The following is a 7,390-nucleotide window of genomic DNA, read 5'->3' as shown; positions in this document are numbered from 1 at the left end:
GTCAGCCTTCCATCTGTGCAAAAACTTATCTCGTGCCCTCATTGGTCATGTGCACGTTCGTGTGGGTTGGAGGAGGGGCTCTGTAAGGAAGTGGCAGATTTTTTCCGGCTGTGTATTTTCAAATTCTAGCGCACTCAGGCTGGTTTCTCCAAAATTACCTACCCACCTTTAACAATCAATACAAGAATATAAAACATAGTAAGAACATTTTACAACATGATCTTGGCAATTGTGAGTAAAGAATTCAGATGTATGCAAAATACATTTCTAGTTGACAGTGTGAGCTGGTAGAGATATTTACAGATACCCATCATTACAAAGCTAGCAAGCTACATTTCGGCAATATCTCAAACATTGTGCACAGGGAGGACAGGCGCTCACACCGCTAAGTCCAAATTATCAGGAGAGATTCATTTTTAGCCAAAAACAAGCTTAAATTCATCAACCAATTAAAAATGTTTAGGTGATAGCAAATAATACAGCAAGAGTGAAGGTTCTATAAAGGATAAAAAGGAAGATCAATGTGCACGCCCAAACCAGAAGTGTGCATTCACTCATAAAAGACAAGCACAGTCTGCAGAGAAACAACCATGTTTAGTTCACACATAAAGAGCGAGAAGGCTGTTAACCACAACTCTTTTCAGAACAGCGCTCTCGCCTCCGGTGTTTGACATGATATAAAGACATGTGACCTCCGGGAGGTCGTCAGAGGGTGGAGGGACGAGGCAAACAAAAGAGGGGGGTGAAGTCTGGAGCAAACGTGCGTCTGGGAACTAAGTGTGATTCACACGCTACTCATCCCTATACAGCTCTGTGCTATACAGAGCCCCGGGCACTTCACTGAGAGGGGGGCTTTGTTACGAGTCCTCTGTTTGTGAGTGAGAGTTCTAAAAGACCTCCTGTGAATCAACAACTGTACATTTTATTTTCTGACTAATCAGCAGTTCATCGTTCATTAATTAATTGACTCTCTTCTTTGTCAGACTCAAAACAGCCTGCAGGAAGAAAACACTTTAAGTGAAGTCTGCTGGTATGCCCAAGAACCGATCATAACAAGACACTGAAAGCTTTCCTTCTTAAACGTGTTTTATTTAACAGAAGCCAGTGCTAAATTAGAAATGTGTTCCCTTGCAATGTTTCGTTAAACACGTGGCAGTAAGTGGAGTAGCGTAAACGTTGAAGAGGGATGTTATTATCCACAAAAGAGGCAATTAGAGCACCGGTACAAACCTCTTTGATGAGACCTGAAAGTGACAACACAGTACAAAGCTCACAACTCCAAGCCAACTACATCATTCACACCTTTCAAATTCTTGCTTTATGAAAGCCTTTTTTACAACGACAAGCGATTAAAAAACACCCTTAGGATGCTGTGTTAAATTCGAAATACAGATATTAGAGGATTGAGGAAGATTATGGAATCTTTGCTAGAATCATTTTATCACCGTATCCTTTGATACATTCGTCTTCATTCAGACAAAACTGGCAGGTTTAATTCTTTAATAACAGGCCACTTAATGGATAAGTATGTGTGTGAGAAGCTGAGAAAGTGAGATGGACAGAGAGAAAGTGAACATCCAGTCAGTCAAAGTGACATTGACACGATTAACTGTAATCACAACAGTGAGGAGGATCAATATTCTGGGAGCCTGTGAAGCAGATAGCGGGAGACTGCAGGGTCAGTCCATGGAGCAATGTTTGTGGAAATTAGAGGTGGCTTATGGAAGTCAACCCTTCTACTGACCGACTCCTCGCTGCATTTCCTGTTAGATAGCGTTTTGAACACTGAATTAGTTAGTATAAAACTTGGAGGGACAATCCTTCTCCCCTTTAGGGAACTAGTTTTATTTAGTAATTATGTGTTTACTCTCTTAGCTTGTACAGTAGGGCTGTGAGGTCAATAAACCTGGAGTTGGGTCAATGAATAGCCCATTGTTTCACATCAAGAGAAACAACATAATTTAATTTGTTTCAAAATTCCACCACTTTTTTTTAAGCCATGTTTTCTGCTGATGCATTCTGGGAAAGGCTCCACTCTTCTGTCACAAGAGAAAGAAGGTAGAGAACATGATCCAAATGTTGTAGTTTGTGGATACACAAATATTTTCAATCGTTATAAGGAATAATGTACGAATGTATGAAATGATGTGCAACATTAGTCATTCAAGTGACTTAAAACTGCCATTGCATTACATACAAAAGAGCATATGGTAACGTGCTGTATACTGTAGGTTATTTAGTATTATGTTCTTAATGTATTCATTATTTTATTATTCCTTTAGATTTAAACATTTGCATGTTAAAACTAATGATGTTTCTAAGGTTATCACGGCCTTTCCTACCATATCAGCAAAGCATCAAATTAAACTTAACAAAACTCTGTTGCATGTTGCTGAGAGTCATAACTCTGGAGAGGATCTGCTGAAAGTCAGATTGGTTTTACTTAATTTTCTTCTTCAGCAGGTTCTAAAATCTAACCATTTATTACATTTTACACAGAAAGCAAAGATAGCATTATAGAAAAACAATCATAGTGAAACAAATCCCTCTCTCTTTGGTTTATAATTTGGCTCGGGAGGCTTGGGTTACCTCAAGGCTATCTCATGGCCCAACGCTGTAATAAGTCATATGCTGCTCTAAACACATTGCCATAGCTCATTTAAAGGCATCTGACAAGTGTTTAACCACAGATACTTTAGATTTGTGCAGATGACCAGAGCTCTCTCAATGTGTTCAGCAGAGGGAACCCCCTCTGAGATAGGATGGCTAGGGCTAACTTGTCCAAATTATCTAAGCCAACCATGAACCCATGAACTCACACACTTCCAGTGCAGTATGATCGCTGAGGCCTGACCTGGGCATCTGTAGACAGCTAATGTATCTGGCAGATGGCTCTATGTGTGTGTGTTGGTGTGTGTGGGCATCTGTGAAAACTATGCTAACATTTGTGTTTGTGTTCATGTGTTTTAAGTATTCAAGCAGAGCAGCAGCCACATACCAGGACAAACAGGTCAATCTTGTGCAATAGGTATTAGCGCAGTTTGGGTGTGAGCCAGATGAGCAGCCAATCACAAGCTGACCAGCTGGTATTTGTTTATATCCTCGTCACAGACATGTCCGCCTGATTGCAAAAATCTATCAGCTTTGACCCTGCAGACTAAGTTGCGATGTTACCTTCTGATCAGACACTTTCACAGGAGATGTCTTATCATCCTGTATGCATTTATTCAGTAAATAATTAAGTGTTATACCATGGCTGCAGAAAATGCCCTGCTCTGGTTGGTAAGCAGGTTGGACAACTCAAATACAGCTTGGGTCTGTATACTGTTTAATATCAGTATGACAGGTATATAGAATTTCAAATAGGAAAATTACAAATTTGAAGTTTTCTTTTAGTGATATGCTCCGGTTTTCTTGCATGATTATGTTTAAAGGACACAACACCCTGTAAACCCTATAAACACTAACACCGCGCTTACTCAATAGCATTTAACCTGAAGCAATCTGCATCCTAAATGCTCCACTGGTTGTATAAACAAACACACACACATTACGTTGTCACTTGTTACTGCTTGAGCCATATCATTGCATTATTGTTGGTTTGTTACTAAATTGTGATAGTGTGTTTCTGACACTCTTTGTTGTGTGTCAATGTGATTTTATTTTTTGTTGCTCTCAAACTAATTCTAAATCGACTCTGATTTTGATACGGCAATATATTATTTCTTGAAGAAACAAAACATGTTTTTTTTCTGTCATGTGTAGAACTGGAGCCAGGGGGACAAATTGTGGTTTTAGTGTAAGTTACCTGCTGTATTATTATATGTTATAGTAGAAGAAGATACTGTGCCTGGCAGCTGTTTGCCATGCTAAGCTAATTTTGTCATGCTTATCACACGTGCATGAGAGAGATTCATATAACTCAATAAAAAGCAAAAAGACAATTTCCCAGAAGATAGACTGCTTTAATTTTAATATTTAAACCCCTGACTTCTTTAACATTTATTTCATGTTTGGTTTTGTTAGTTTCATGTCCTCAAAAGCCCTAAAAGTGCTCAAACGTTCACTATACATTCACTATGGTGACCGTTGGAGACAATAAACAAGAAACCCTCTTTTAAAGCTCTATTAAACAGCAGGTTACCATAGCAACAATGCTAAACTACAATACTACACTAACCTAACTATGGCCCGCAAGCAGAATATAAAAGATGGATAACACATGCTTTCTTTTCTACCTTAATGTACTCTGAGGTGTCTGGAGGTGAGGTTTATATAGAAAATAATGGATTAATACTTCAGTAAAATATTTAAATAGTATAGTTCATCATCTAACTTTGAAACATACAGTGTCCTCTACTATTATGAGTAATCCAGGTAAATTAAGGGGAGATCACGTCAAAAGATCCCTCAATCTCTGTAAACAAATTATGTGTTCTATTGATGGGGAAGGGTTTGTGTGCGTTTCGTAATCAGAGGGTTAGCCTGTAGGGACAGGTAGAGGAATGCAACCATGGAGGCAGTGGAAGAATATCGTCATCTGTGTAGGTGATAGAAAGTATACAGGGTGGGTTTATATGGGTGTGTGTGTGTGTGTGTGTGTGTGTGTGTGTGTGTGTGTGTGTGTGTGTGTGTGTATGTGTGTGAGGTGCGGTGCGGCTCAGGGTTGCCTTATCTTTGCATTCCTAACTACACCAACTCCTCTACACGACTGCCATGGCAACCCAGTAGAGGAAAGGCACTAAATCTGACACCCACCTCTCTCTTTTTGACACACACACACACACACACACACACACACACACACACACACACACACACACACACACACACACACACAATTAATTCCTGGTGCCCGGCTCCCAGAGGCATACAGTTACACAAGGTTACCTTTGAATGTTGAGGTTTTAAGAGGGACGACCTGTGGAGAAGAAAGTGAGTCCTGAGGGGGCCGGTGTACATTCAGCCCCTCTCGCTCTTTGTAGTGTTTCCGACAAGCAGTAAATAGGTTGACTGCAAACAGTGGTTCTTTCCCTCTTTCATCTTTCATTTCAAACACTTATTGTCACTTGAACTTTAAAAGTTGAGCTTTTAAATGTTTCAGCGCGAGAATCTGAGATAAGCATTGAGTTTCTAATGGGAAGTCTAATGTCTCCGGTGACTGACTAAAAGAGTGTTCTTCACATGCGGGCCAAATGCAAACAAAGTCCTTTTGGTGTCTTGACAGGATATCTTTTATGGGGCCTCCCGTGGTAATGGGAAGTTGCACACAGAAACAGAAAGAAACCTGAGCATTACAAGACCTGGTTTGTCAATTAGCCCAAACAAAACAGTTAGAGGGCAAAATTCTGAACTTCTCCTTTTTGTTGTAGATATTTCCAGAGTAAAGCTCATGCAACATGGCCAGAAAGCAAATCTCAGTAAACAGATACACATACATATTTTTCAATATAAGATGCATGTAACAAAAGTATGACTGAATACAGCTGGCAAATCTGGTTTTCCTCCCTCTCAGAAACAGAGACATTTTAATGTTTTGTTGAAGGTTGATGACCACACAGCATTTATAAAGACCTTGTGTATCATTTAAAAAAGTTCTGCTTAGTGAACCTTTCTGATACACATTTTGAAAAAAGCCTTCTTAAATTAGTAAACAGTAAGAAAAAATACTTCTTCTATATAGTCAGTTTAATTCCGATATTGACTCTAAGCCGAGCTTTTATTCATAACCACGGGGAACCATTCTGAGCAGACTCATATTATTCTACTCATAGTGGCTGACAGTATGAAAGAGAGGTAGTGTCCTATCTGACCTGAGTAATGCCTTCAATCATCACAAGAGGTCTATTTCTTGCTACTTTGCATTAAAACCAACTTATCTCCTGTCTGAAATTAATTTGAGATGATTGTCCGTTTGAATAATTCAAAGAAAGGAGAGTAGGTACTGCCGTTTGAACGCTGGCAAAGCAGGTGTAGAATCTAAAGCCTATACTGATCTTTCTAGGCAACATTGGATCAATCTATTTCAAACATTACATATTTAAGCATTTCATTTACCTTATCTTTTATGTGATTGGTTATATTGCAGAGGAGCATCAGGATATTACATATATCTTATAGAGTTGTCGAAGCGCTGCTCATATTTCAGCATCCTGACGTTGTATCTGGGACCTGTGCAGTTTATGATTGGCTCTTCTCCAACATCATTTTCATGTTGCAGTGCACAGAGGTACAGCCATCATTACAGGCTCTGTCACACAAACTCACAGCTGTCTACAGCATGTCACCAAACTGCTAATTCATCAGTGTACTGTACATAGTGTGGCAAATTCAAATTAAGTGGCTCTGATTCCCTTCATAATTTAAGGAAGCACTATAAAAGATGAGGAACTCCAAATGTTTTATAGGACACAGCCTGACAGCTTCAGCTTCATGCAAGCACAAGCGGGAAGCATACTTGCAGACCAAAAGCATCTTTAATGTATCAGTAATAATGTATAGATAGTTCATGGTAAGGTATTTGGAGTATAGCACATGCTGATCATGGAAAAAACTAGCCATCTTCTTTTACCAACACTTTTTTTGCCGTTGTGGTTTTCTTTACTATGCAATTCATACTGAAGACATAATGAGGGAAAAGGTCTTCCAACACTGCAGTGTCCATAAGTAACCCCCCCCACCCCCCCTCCCGCTGCGCTCCTCTAATTTGAATATTCCCACAACATCTTAGCACTAAAATCTCAGCCTGTACTGGAAGATTTATCTCAGTGTGTCTCGAAAACAGTTTTATATGACAGCCTTTCCTCTGAGCGAACAGAGTGACACCCCATGTAGTCAACAAGGGAATTCTTAGAAAAATCACATCAATATTAGAACATGATATGCCACTTCCAGCATGAATTTATATAATAATCTGCTATTTTTAGGCTATTTCGAGAAGCTTATTTTAAATTCTTTCATCACAAGCTATTTGGAATACCCCATCAGGAGAAATATCGCATGCTCATACTGCCAAATATAACAATGCAACCATCTCTTAATCCTCTTGAGAAGATTGTGACTCTATCCAAATTCAACAGGTGGCCTTGTAAAAGATATCACTTTTCCTGGATACAGTCTCTGCTGTGCCACTTATGTTGATTGTCTCAGCTCTGCTATAAATCCTCGCTTGAGGTTCAGGAAACTGGCGGGTTCTGTGTCCAATCGATTCATATGCACGGGTGTGACCTTTCACAGGAAGTAGTGCAGAGCAATGTCATCCTCAGAGTGGAGGGCCGCTACTTGATTTGTGATTTGAAAAATGGCTTGATTTTTCAGGGAAACTGCTCTTTTTAAAGCCTGTGTGCCTACATGTACCGAAGTAAAGAAAACCCAAAGATAATGTATTAAA

This window comes from Notothenia coriiceps, unplaced genomic scaffold (genome assembly GCF_000735185.1).
Source record: "Notothenia coriiceps isolate Sejong01 unplaced genomic scaffold, NC01 NC01_scaffold00017533, whole genome shotgun sequence".
NCBI classification, from domain to species: domain Eukaryota; kingdom Metazoa; phylum Chordata; class Actinopteri; order Perciformes; family Nototheniidae; genus Notothenia; species Notothenia coriiceps.
This window is presented reverse-complemented; position numbering follows the sequence as displayed.